The 12969-nt window shown below is 40.5% G+C and overlaps 1 long non-coding RNA gene across 1 annotated transcript; it reads right to left on the reverse strand.

Annotated features, from left to right (window-relative positions):
* Positions 1-903: 903 nt before the first annotated feature.
* On the reverse strand, positions 904-9153 carry LOC128696125 (uncharacterized). The gene is made up of 3 exons (XR_011391614.1): positions 9048-9153; positions 7035-7180; positions 904-1524 (listed from the first exon to the last, which is right to left on the reverse strand). It is a non-coding gene; the product is annotated as an uncharacterized lncRNA (long non-coding RNA).
* Between the last annotated feature and the right edge of the window lie 3816 nt (positions 9154-12969).

A 12969-nucleotide genomic window follows, 5' to 3' on the forward strand; every position in this document is an offset into this window, starting at 1 on the left:
TTTCAACAATATCTTCGTACAACAGAGCACAAAACACAGTCATCAGTGAGTATTGCTGCTGACAACAAACTGGCGCTAGTACAAATATAAAGCTCGTCTGTTTTGGCTCAAGAGATGGAGGAGTGAGCCTCCACTACATCTTGCGCTGAATGATCCATTTGTGGTGCATCATGTTTTTGGATTTGGATAAAGGATTTTGTACTGTATACCTTCACTTATATACAGTATAAGAAAGCTGGACATTTTTTTTTTTTTTAACAAGTTGGCCATCTCCCACTGAGGCAGGGTGACCCAAAAAGAAAGAAAATCCCCAAAAAGAAAATACTTTCATCATCATCATTCAACACTTTCACCTCACTCACATAATCACTGTTTTTGCAGAGGTGCTCAGAACACAACAGTTTAGAAGCGTATACGTATAAAGATACACGACGTATCCCTCCAAACTGCTAATATCCCGAACTCCTCCTTTAGAGTGCAGGCACTGTACTTCCCATTTCCAGGACTCAAGTCCGGCTGCATAAAAATAACCGGTTTCCCAGAATCCCTTCACTAAATATTACCTTGCTCACACTCCAACAGATCGTCAGGTCCCAAATACCATTCGTCTCCATTCACTCCTATCGAACACGCTCATGCAAGCCTGCTGGAAGTCCAAGCCCCTCGCCCACAAAACATGTATTATCACTAATTACTGCAGTGCTGTTTAATAAATTTATTGAAGCCAAAAGGTTCCTTAGCTAAGCTCTCACTACTCTACAAGTGAAGACTCATCTGAAATAAGTAACTAATTCTACTATACTTAAAATATTTGAAACAAAAAATATTAAAGTGAATATATGACTTTGTAAAACAAAATGATATTCCTAATCAGTTTGGTTTCAAGTCTAAAAATGTACAAATGATATAATAACAAAAATGTGAGATTTAATCTACACATCCCTAAAAAACTATGAATATTCAATGGGCCTCTTATTAACCTAAGAAAAGCTCTTGACAGAGTAAACCACAACAATGTAGACTAGACCATTATAGAATAGGAGGCCATGCCTCAATGACAGACTCCAACACAGGACTCTAAATTACTCCACCTCATCTACCAGCCAACACAGGTGCTGCAAGACAATGTCCTAAGGCCACCTTTATTTCTTCTTTAAATCAATAACCTACCAAATGCACCTCAACTTAAACCAATTTTATTCATAGATGATTACACTTTGTTATCAATTCAGATCCAATTGACCTTAACAACATAGCCAGCAGTGAATTAGAAAAGGTATTATTTGGTGCTGTTGGACTTTACTTAGTTATCCTAGGATCAGTTATACATAACTGACTATATATAACTATTGCAAAAATAAAAAGTACTTACTTGATTTATTTGGAAGTCACTGATGTAAAGAAGGAATAGCTGTGCATCAGGACCCTGCCTTTGGTACCCCAATGAGTAGACTAAATGAAGTGCTGCTGTTCTTAGCCATATGTTGGTATCCCTTGTTAAGGTTGGTTCTGATGAAGTAATGCCTGTAGGAAGATTGATTATGTTGTATACCATATCTAAAAATGTGAAGAAATATATTAAAGTAATGGCAAGACTTTATGAAGAGGAGTGCATGTTGGGGTGACTGATTATACTATGGTATTCCTTGACTTGTGATAGGATTACATTCCAATGAATCCAACGTAAGTTGAAAATATTGTAAGTCAAGTATGAACATATGATAAATACGTAAGTTAATAACTATCGTCACTGAATAAACAAATAATTATTGTAACTAAATACCAGTACTGAAAAGTAAATAAATGAATACACATTTATCCCATCAAAGCTTGACGATTACTGAATGTGCATCTCTATTTCACCATCATAAAGTCAAAATATCACAAGTCGAACCACTATAAAGCAAGGAGCATCTATATAACTACAAACCATACCCTGGCCGGGATTGAACCCGCGGTCAGAGAGTCTCAAAACTCCAGCCCGTCGCGTTAGCCACTAGACCAGCTAGCCACAATAAGATTCATCCAACTAGGTATATTTCTACACCATAGGAAGGTTAGCACAGGCACCACTGTGACCACAAATGCAAGTTTTTACAGACGAATCTCCAGCTAGTGTGGCCGTGACGAATCTTATTGTGGCTAGCTGGTCTAGTGGCTAACGCGACGGGCTGGAGTTTTGAGACTCTCTGACCGCGGGTTCAATCCCGGCCGGGGTATGGTTTGTTTGCAATCGTGTCATTACGATTTCGTGAGTCATGTTGACGGCAGTGAAGGGACTTGAGCTAGAGTTCGTCACGGCCACGCTAGCTGGAGATTCGTCTGTAAAAACTTGCATTTGTGGTCACAGTGGTGCCTGTGCTAACCTTCCTATGGTGTAGAAATATACCTAGTTGGACGAATCTTATTGTGGCTAGCTGGTCTAGTGGCTAACGCGACGGGCTGGAGTTTTGAGACTCTCTGACCGCGGGTTCAATCCCGGCCGGGGTATGGTTTGTTTGCAATCGTGTCATTACGATTTCGTGAGTCATATGTAATACTAGTAACCCCTTTTCCTGTAAAGATTACTAAAAAGAATAAGAAGAAGAAAATTGTCAAAGTGGGAAGTCTGAATGTGCGTGGATGTTGTGCAAATGATAAGAAAGAGATGATTGTGGATGTTATGAATGAGAAGAAACTGGATGTCCTGGCTTTAAGTGAAACAAAGCTGAAGGGGGTGGGAGAGTTTCAATGGAGAGGAATAAATGGGATTAGGTCAGGGGTTTCAAATAGAGTTAGAGCTAAAGAAGGAGTAGCAATAATGTTGAAGGATAAGCTATGGCAGGAAAAGAGGGACTACAAATGTATAAATTCAAGGATTATGTGGAGTAAAATAAAGATTGGATGTGAAAAGTGGGTTATAGTAAGCGTGTATGCACCTGGAGAAGAGAGAAGTGTAGAGGAGAGAGAGAGATTCTGGGAAATGTTGAGTGAATGCGTGGGGAGTTTTGAATCAAGTGTGAGAGTAATGGTGGTTGGGGATTTCAATGCTAAAGTGGGTAAAAATGTTATGGAGGGAGTAGTAGGTAAATTTGGGGTGCCAGGGGTAAATGTAAATGGGGAGCCTTTAATTGAGCTATGTGTAGAAAGAAATTTGGTAATAAGTAATACATATTTTATGAAAAAGAGGATAAATAAATATACAAGGTATGATGTAGCACGTAATGAAAGTAGTTTGTTAGATTATGTATTGGTGGATAAAAGGTTGATGGGTAGGCTCCAGGATGTACATGTTTATAGAGGGGCAACTGATATATCGGATCATTATTTAGTTGTAGCTACAGTTAGAGTAAGAGGTAGATGGGAAAAGAGGAAGGTGGCAACAACAAGTAAGAGGGAGGTGAAAGTGTATAAACTAAGGGAGGAGGAAGTTCGGGTGAGATATAAGCGACTATTGGCAGAAAGGTGGGCTAGTGCAAAGATGAGTAGTGGGGGGGTTGAAGAGGGTTGGAATAGTTTTAAAAATGCAGTATTAGAATGTGGGGCAGAAGTTTGTGGTTATAGGAGGGTGGGGGCAGGAGGAAAGAGGAGTGATTGGTGGAATGATGAAGTAAAGGGTGTGATAAAAGAGAAAAAGGTAGCTTATGAGAGGTTTTTACAAAGCAGAAGTGTTATAAGAAGAGCAGAGTATATGGAGAGTAAAAGAAAGGTGAAGAGAGTGGTGAGAGAGTGCAAAAGGAGAGCAGATGATAGAGTGGGAGAGGCACTGTCAAGAAATTTTAATGAAAATAAGAAAAAATTTTGGAGTGAGTTAAACAAGTTAAGAAAGCCTAGGGAAAGTATGGATTTGTCAGTTAAAAACAGAGTAGGGGAGTTAGTAGATGGGGAGAGGGAGGTATTAGGTAGATGGCGAGAATATTTTGAGGAACTTTTAAATGTTGAGGAAGAAAGGGAGGCGGTAATTTCATGCACTGGCCAGGGAGGTATACCATCTTTTAGGAGTGAAGAAGAGCAGAATGTAAGTGTGGTGGAGGTACGTGAGGCATTACGTAGAATGAAAGGGGGTAAAGCAGCTGGAACTGATGGGATCATGACAGAAATGTTAAAAGCAGGGGGGGATATAGTGTTGGAGTGGTTGGTACTTTTGTTTAATAAATGTATGAAAGAGGGGAAGGTACCTAGGGATTGGCGGAGAGCATGTATAGTCCCTTTATATAAAGGGAAAGGGGACAAAAGAGATTGTAAAAATTATAGAGGAATAAGTTTACTGAGTATACCAGGAAAAGTATACGGTAGGGTTATAATTGAAAGAATTAGAGGTAAGACAGAATGTAGGATTGCGGATGAGCAGGGAGGCTTCAGAGTGGGTAGGGGATGTGTAGATCAAGTGTTTACATTGAAGCATATATGTGAACAGTATTTAGATAAAGGTAGGGAAGTTTTTATTGCATTTATGGATTTAGAAAAGGCATATGATAGAGTGGATAGAGGAGCAATGTGGCAGATGTTGCAAGTATATGGAATAGGTGGTAAGTTACTAAATGCTGTAAAGAGTTTTTATGAGGATAGTGAGGCTCAGGTTAGGGTGTGTAGAAGAGAGGGAGAATACTTCCCGGTAAAAGTAGGTCTTAGACAGGGATGTGTAATGTCACCATGGTTGTTTAATATATTTATAGATGGGGTTGTAAAAGAAGTAAATGCTAGGGTGTTCGGGAGAGGGGTGGGATTAAATTATGGGGAATCAAATTCAAAATGGGAATTGACACAGTTACTTTTTGCTGATGATACTGTGCTTATGGGAGATTCTAAAGAAAAATTGCAAAGGTTAGTGGATGAGTTTGAGAATGTGTGTAAAGGTAGAAAGTTGAAAGTGAACATAGAAAAGAGTAAGGTGATGAGGGTATCAAATGATTTAGATAAAGAAAAATTGGATATCAAATTGGGGAGGAGGAGTATGGAAGAAGTGAATGTTTTCAGATACTTGGGAGTTGACGTGTCGGCGGATGGATTTATGAAGGATGAGGTTAATCATAGAATTGATGAGGGAAAAAAGGTGAGTGGTGCGTTGAGGTATATGTGGAGTCAAAAAACGTTATCTATGGAGGCAAAGAAGGGAATGTATGAAAGTATAGTAGTACCAACACTCTTATATGGATGTGAAGCTTGGGTGGTAAATGCAGCAGCGAGGAGACGGTTGGAGGCAGTGGAGATGTCCTGTCTAAGGGCAATGTGTGGTGTAAATATTATGCAGAAAATTCGGAGTGTGGAAATTAGGAGAAGGTGTGGAGTTAATAAAAGCATTAGTCAGAGGGCAGAAGAGGGGTTGTTGAGGTGGTTTGGTCATTTAGAGAGAATGGATCAAAGTAGAATGACATGGAAAGCATATAAATCTATAGGGGAAGGAAGGAGGGGTAGGGGTCGTCCTCGAAAGGGTTGGAAAGAGGGGGTAAAGGAGGTTTTGTGGGCGAGGGGCTTGGACTTCCAGCAAGCGTGCATGAGCGTGTTAGATAGGAGTGAATGGAGACGAATGATACTTGGGACCTGACGATCTGTTGGAGTGTGAGCAGGGTAATATTTAGTGAAGGGATTCAGGGAAACCGGTTATTTTCATATAGTCGGACTTGAGTCCTGGAAATGGGAAGTACAATGCCTGCACTTTAAAGGAGGGGTTTGGGATATTGGCAGTTTGGAGGGATATGTTGTGTATCTTTATACGTATATGCTTCTAAACTGTTGTATTCTGAGCACCTCTGCAAAAACAGTGATAATGTGTGAGTGTGGTGAAAGTGTTGAATGATGATGAAAGTATTTTCTTTTTGGGGATTTTCTTTCTTTTTTGGGTCACCCTGCCTCGGTGGGAGACGGCCGACTTGTTGAAAAAAAAAAAAAAGGCATGGGTAGAAATGTTGGGGATATTTCCTAACACCTGTTGCCCAAGTTCACCTATCAATAAGTAGATACCTGGGTATCAGTTGACTGTTGTGGGTTGCATCCCAAGGGTGGTACGAGAACAGCTCTTAGTCTACAAAACTGGTGTGTAAAAAAAAAAAAAAAGAAGTCTTGAATACACCTACAAAAATTGGCATGGGGTACCGTAATATGAAATAACATAAATTTAGGACTAAATCCTAGGAGACACAGGTGTTGTCATATGTTTAAAATCTGTTTTAGGTGTTAATAAGCCATTGTGTCATATGAGTAAGGCTTGTGTCAGGTGTTAATGAGCCACTGAGTGTATCATCATATGATTAAGAACTGTCACTTAATTTTTCCTGACAAATAAATTAACAAAGTGAGGAAAGTTTTTGCATAACTTAATGTAGAACTAGTTGGGATCAAAACTGTTGCAATCACCAACTGTTTGGTAAAATTAAAAATACACAAATAGCTGTTATGTTTGATAAAAGATTTATTTTTTGTATTATCTGTAATAGTATCAGTAAATAAACAACATAGTAGGAAGAAGCCTTTTTTTTTTTAAATGGTACACTCAGTAAGAGCCTTCCCAAGTTACTTAATCAAGTGTTTGAGTTATTACATGTTGGTTTATTGAATATCTTTCATGCAGTACGTGTATTACTATTACATGTGTATACCATATACACACTGTATATGGCATACACATGTGCCATATAGAGTAATGGATCATAAATGTATGCCTGTAGCAACTAAATGCAAAACACAAAGCTGTACTTCCAACAGGACTGAAGAAAAGTCGCAGGTGCAGAGCAGGGCCTACACAGAGCCAAAAACAGTAAAACTTTGCTGAGCACCTGTGACTTTACTTCACTGATTAAATGCATCTACAAGTGTATTCTAAAAAAATTAAAATACAGCATGTAAAACTCAACTGTTTTACCTGTAACCTTAACACAGCGAAAATAAAATACTGTTAATTCAGGTTAGCTAATATGATTTCAATGGCAATATTTTAATCTTACAGTCATTATTATTAGAATACTACTGTTACTACTACTACTGTTGTTAGTATTATTAACCTTTGAGGGTCAGTATCCCAGGATAACCAAGGGAAGTCAAGCAGTGTGACTTATTACCAATGAGTTCCTTAGACTTTAGGTCCTCTTCCTCAGGATGCCTCCCACAACTTGCAACTAACATCCAGGCACCCATTTACTGCTAGTTGAACAGGGACATGCATCTCTTCCTGTCCAAGTTCAATCTAAGTCCTCTCAGTTGTGACCTGAGGAATTAGGTGGAAGATAATGTTCAGGCTGCTGATAGTATAAATCAATTGAAAACTAGAATAATTATTATTACGTATTTAAGGGAAACACTAAATACCATAGGGGTTTAGTGCTTCCCTATAAATTACATCCCATTCCCCTCAGGAATGGTATGTAATTATTATATTCAGGGGGAAGCATTAAACCCACAGACAATACAGACATATCTAAAATTCTGTGGCAGGAAAAGAAAATGTGAAATTTAAACTGAATGAAGTTTTTTGTTTAGCTTTTATGGAATATAGAGATAAGTAAATCATTACCATCATATTCAAGTAGGGTGAATATGAGTGAAATCTTTCAAAATAGATAAGGTTGTGCAGAAATAGATCTTATTATGGAAAGATAAAAAAAAAAAAATATTGTAACCCAACCAAACCCACTGAAACTTGACCTAATCTCTCCTCAAGGAAGGTTCCTTGATGTTGGTGAGGGACTCTTGATTTAGGGAATTGGATCTGTGCTCCAGTTCTCCGAATTAAGCCTGAATGCCTTCCACATCCCCCCCCTCCCAGGCGCTGTATAATCCTCCGGGTTTAGCGCTTCCCCCTTGATTATAATAATAATAATTGACCTAATCTAACCTAACCTGATTTAACGCAGAATAATAAACAACGATATGCACATTTACTGTTGAGGGGGAAAAAGTTTGTGATACTGCACAAATGATGTGATGAAAGAGTGATATTGCGTTTTTTAAGGACCACTAATGTTTCCTCTGGAAAGAGGAACAGAAGTATTAAATTCCCAGTGAGGTCAGGTGAATTCCCTTGCCTAAATCCTGGCAGAGCCAGACACCTCCTACACCTGAATCAAAACATCTAGCTTTTCCCGAGCCTAGAGGAAGCTGAACTATAGCACCCAGCAGTGTGTAATATAAGATTAAAAAAAAAAAAGATTTTGTTCAGATTTTTAATCTGAAAGGTTAGCCATCCAGGATAACTCAATAAATTCAGTGTATTATGCAGAACTGTCTGTCTTATTTCCATTGGGGTCTTTCAATCTTGTCCCTCAGGCTGCGACCCACATAAGTTGACTAACTCCCAGTTACATACATACTGCTAGGTAAACAGGGACAGGCAGGTGTGAGGAAACATGAGCAATGTTTCCACCCATACCAGGGACTGAATCCTGGACACTCAGTATGTGAGCTAAGTGCACTGGGGTGACCCCGTGGTCTGGCTGGGAAAGCTCTCGCTTCACACATGGAGGGCACGAGTTCAATTCCCGGCGGGGTAGAAACATTTCGACACATTTCCTTACACTTGTTGTCCTGTTCACCTAGCAGCAAATATGTACCTGGGTGTTAGTCGACTGGTGTGAGTCGCATCCTGGGGGACAAGATTGAGGACCCCAATGGAAAAAAAAGTTACAGTTCTCGACGATGCACTGACTTTCTTGGGTTATCCTGGGTGGCTAACCCTCCGGGGTTAAAAATCTGAACAAAATCTTATCTTATCAATCGAACCACAGGTCCCTGTATACCAGGACAAACGTCCCAGGGAAAGGATTATTATTATTATAATCAAGGGGGAAGCGCTAAACCCGGAGGATTATACAGCGCCTGGGGGGGGTGTGGAAGGCATTCGGGCTTAATTCGGGGAACTGGAGCACAGATCCAATTCCCTAAATCAAGAGCCCCTCACCAACATCAAGAAACCTTCCTTGAGGGGCCCAGGGAAAGGAAACAGTGAAATTTGACACTGATGCTCAAACCAGTGGTAGAGCGAGAAGTCAACGTTACACTTTGACTTTCTTTTGGGGGGATTATCCTAGGTAATTTACACACATGTTACTATGTATGATAATTATACTTATGTGTACCTAGATGTATATAAACTTAGTACAGCAACGCCAGCGCATCTATCCATGTTGCTGTTGTTGGGATTTACAGGGCCACTGACAGCTTACGCCGTATCGAGCCCTGTCTTCCAGTGTCCGGAAAAGAAACCTCTACCTAAGTTTAAAGAAGTTATAATAATAATAATAACAATAATAATAATAATATCTTTATTTCTGCAAGTACATGTATAAGGTATACAGCCCTAGCTGACATCAATCATATACGACTATAGAGTAAGCCGCTTGTTATGCAGAACATTTCGGTAAGACACATATGCAACAGTTAGGTATCTTTATTTCGAAACGTTTCGCCTACACAGTAGGCTTCTTCAGTCGAGTACAGAAAAGTTGATAGAAGCAGAAGATAATTGAAGACAATATTGAAAATTGAAACAATATTGTTTCAGACTATGGAACAATACTCTTCTTCAGACTGAGGGACTGACCACCTCAAAACTTCAAGGGTGATGGACTGATTACATCGTCTTCAAGTATCTTCTGCTTCTATCAACTTTTCTGTACTCGACTGAAGAAGCCTACTGTGTAGGCGAAACGTTTCGAAATAAAGATACCTAACTGTTGCATATGTGTCTTACCTAACAACCTGTCGGTATTTTATACCATTTTAATGTTCAGAACATTTCGGATAAATTAGGTCAATTTTGCCCCAGGATGCGACCCACACCAGTCAACTAACACCCAGGTACCCATTTTTACTGATGGGTGACCATGGACAACTTGTATAAGGAAACACGCCCAATGTTTTCGCCATTGCCGGGAATCGAATCCGGACCTTCAGCGTATGAAGCGAGAGCTTTTGCCACTAGGCCACGAGTTACCGCGGCCTGGTTGACTAGTAACGATGCGTATTATATGTCCTCAGTGCACCCTGAGGCCAGCAAGAAAGCGCAAATAAAGTCCAAAATCCCCTGACGGTTTTATGTTATTGTTGATGCCAGGGGCTACCAAAACCTAGGCCCTACAGTATCCTACTTTCCAAGAATGTGGGAAATGTATATTGCCCGAATATGCATAGGTGGAAATTAGAAAAGAAAGAAATAGTTTCCTGCTGAGAGAGAATGGGGAAAACATGAAATTCTCAAGTTAAATCAGGTGGATTCCAGGCCTTAAAAACAGTAAAACCAGGCATTTTACTCAGAATAAGCAGCACGTCTACAGTCCATCAACGCCGCCTCTTAATTAGTCATATGACACCGTAGTGAGGTGCGCCGGGTACTGGGTTCAGAGTGACGTAAAATAATACACTGTTTCCATTATTGACTAAGCGTAGTTACACTGATATGCTACTTACAATTACAAGTATGATGCTTTGAAGATGCAGTCATTGTTCTATATGTATGATGCTATGAAGATTTAATGAGACAGAAACAAATCAAGTATTAAGTAACTACATAAATATGGTGTACTAACATTAGATTCAGGGGAAGCGCTAAACTCGCAATGGTTATACGGCGACTGAGCCATGGGAGGTAATCAAGTTTAATCCAAGGGTAGGATAGCTCCAGTTTCCTGTATCAAGAGCCCTTCACCAGCATCAATTATTATTATTAAAGATTCGCCGGTAATCTCCCGGCCCGGGCCTTTTCCAAGTGGTGGCCCGGCCTTGGCTCCCTCTTTAGGGAGTGTCTGAGACCTAAGTCCGTCATGGGAGGAGGTACAAGTACCTCCTCATCTTTGGGACCAACTGTCCCCAGGCCTAGCCACAAGCTAGGCCTCTCTGGTCTGCCATCCCCGCCCCAAGGGGGCTAATGGGAATGACAGTCTTGTGAGCTGCAAGCTCGGGCTCAGGCACCTACCCTACCCTAGAAGGAATTTTCATACTTTTCGAGTTATGTATGAATATACGTAATTTACAACTCATTAACTACTTTCGTGAGTCTTTTAGTGGATATATTTTATTATTGCTGTTTTTATACTTTATTATTACGTTAAAAGTAAGAGTCATGCTTGTGTGGACCATACTGCTTCTAGAAAATAAAAAAAATATTAAAAACATCACTTCTACTGATAATCAAGAGGGAACTCCGGAATTTTTCGGCACCCTGAACTTGACAGTAGAGTATCGGGTAGCCTTGCACAAACTTTCCAGCCGGGAAAGACCGCTCAGTGGAGGATCTGATCGCATTACCTGATCCTCTGTTGTGTTTGGTGTAGGCGGTGGCAATAAGGGATCAAGTTGCTTATAATTACGGTAGTTAAGTTCACTAGTTGACTTTTCTGCCATCAGTGATTGAGAAAATTGGGCACATTTTTGGTAAATAATTATAGTTTAAAAGCACTGAAATAGAGCCCACAGATTCAAAGGAAAACACTTTGCAGAACTGTACGTGAATTGTATACAATACAGACAAGATGAAAATTAGACACTATGTGCAACATCTGGATATCTTTTTCTGTAGACGTCTCTCCATCCAGTGGCTTTATCAATACAAGTTCAAGGATACGTTGTGAAGACTGTAGAACTGTATACAAAAAGATGAGGTAATCAGTCCCTCAGCCTTGGAGTTGATGAAGAGCACCGTAGTCTTGAAGACTACAGTCTTCACATCGTATCCTCGAACTTGTATTGATAAAGCCACTGGATGGAGAAACGTCTACAGAAAAAGATATCCAGATGTTGCACATGTGTTTAATTCTTTATCACACTATGCATAACAAACTTTTATTAAGACAACGTTTCGCTCATGGTAAAGCTTTATCTCGAGCGAAACATCCCAGCAAAAGCTTGTTCTGCCTATTGTATACCTTTGATATACCTTTGAAGAGTTTCGAGAGTTTCACTATTCTCGGAGCCCGGCCATGGGCCAGGCTCGTCTGGTGCTTGCCTGGTCAACCAGGATATTGCTGCTGGAGGCCCGCTGCCCCACATATCCATCACAGCCAGGTTGATCTAGCACCTGGTGAAGATACGTGTCCAAATATAATTTTGGCAGAGAATCTTGCAGCCTGGCCGACACGTTGCCCTCATTCCAGTACCTCTCGGCTTTACATGTGTTCGTCAGTCCTATAAATGGTTACTTTCATGTTCAGTAGCTACAGTAAAAGTATCAGAATTATTATTTGATTTATAAGAAGGCGGTTAAAGCCAGAAAGCAACAAAGCGGTCGGTTTTGATAACAGAATGGAAAAACAAATCACTGCTTTGGAAATTCTGGTAAGGTTCGCTGGACATCCTGAACTCCCCACGCCAGGGCATTCGGCACTCTGAACTCTCCACGCCAGGGCACTCGACACTTTGAGCTCTCCACGCCAGGGCACTCGGCACTCTGAACTCCCCACGCCAGGGCACTCGGCACTCTGAACTCCCCACGCCAGGACACTCGACACTTTGAGCTCTCCACGCCAGGGCACTCGGCACTTTGAGCTCTCCACGCCAGGGCACTCGGCACTCTGAACTCTCCACGCCAGGGCACTCGGCACTCTGAACTCTCCACGCCAGGGCACTGGACCAGCCCGCTAGAAGAACAGAACATTTTGAAATTAGTAATTAGCTTTGATCCAAATCTAAGACATAGGAGGGTAGCTCCAACACCTTGGAACTAACAGCATGAAAGCATGAGAGAGAGAGAGAGAGAGAGAGAGAGAGATATAAAGAAAGAAAGAGTTCGCTGTATGCCAAACAAAAAGCCTCGTTCATGTGCCAACAGCGCGGAAACTGGGATAAAAAAAGAAAAGAAAAAGAAAGTAAACACAGATAGCAAATAAAGCCAGAAGGCAAAAGACAGGCGGGCATAATGGAGATCGAGACGCAAAGAAAGCCGGAAAAAAAGAAAAACTAGTGAAAAATAAAATTAATTGTTGAGAGTCAATTAGTCTCTTTCTCGGTAGTGTTTTGCAGGAAATTAAATAATTTTTATTTGTTCATTTGAGATTTTTATAAGCT

This window comes from Cherax quadricarinatus, unplaced genomic scaffold (genome assembly GCF_038502225.1).
Source record: "Cherax quadricarinatus isolate ZL_2023a unplaced genomic scaffold, ASM3850222v1 Contig5636, whole genome shotgun sequence".
Taxonomy (NCBI): Eukaryota; Metazoa; Arthropoda; class Malacostraca; order Decapoda; family Parastacidae; genus Cherax; species Cherax quadricarinatus.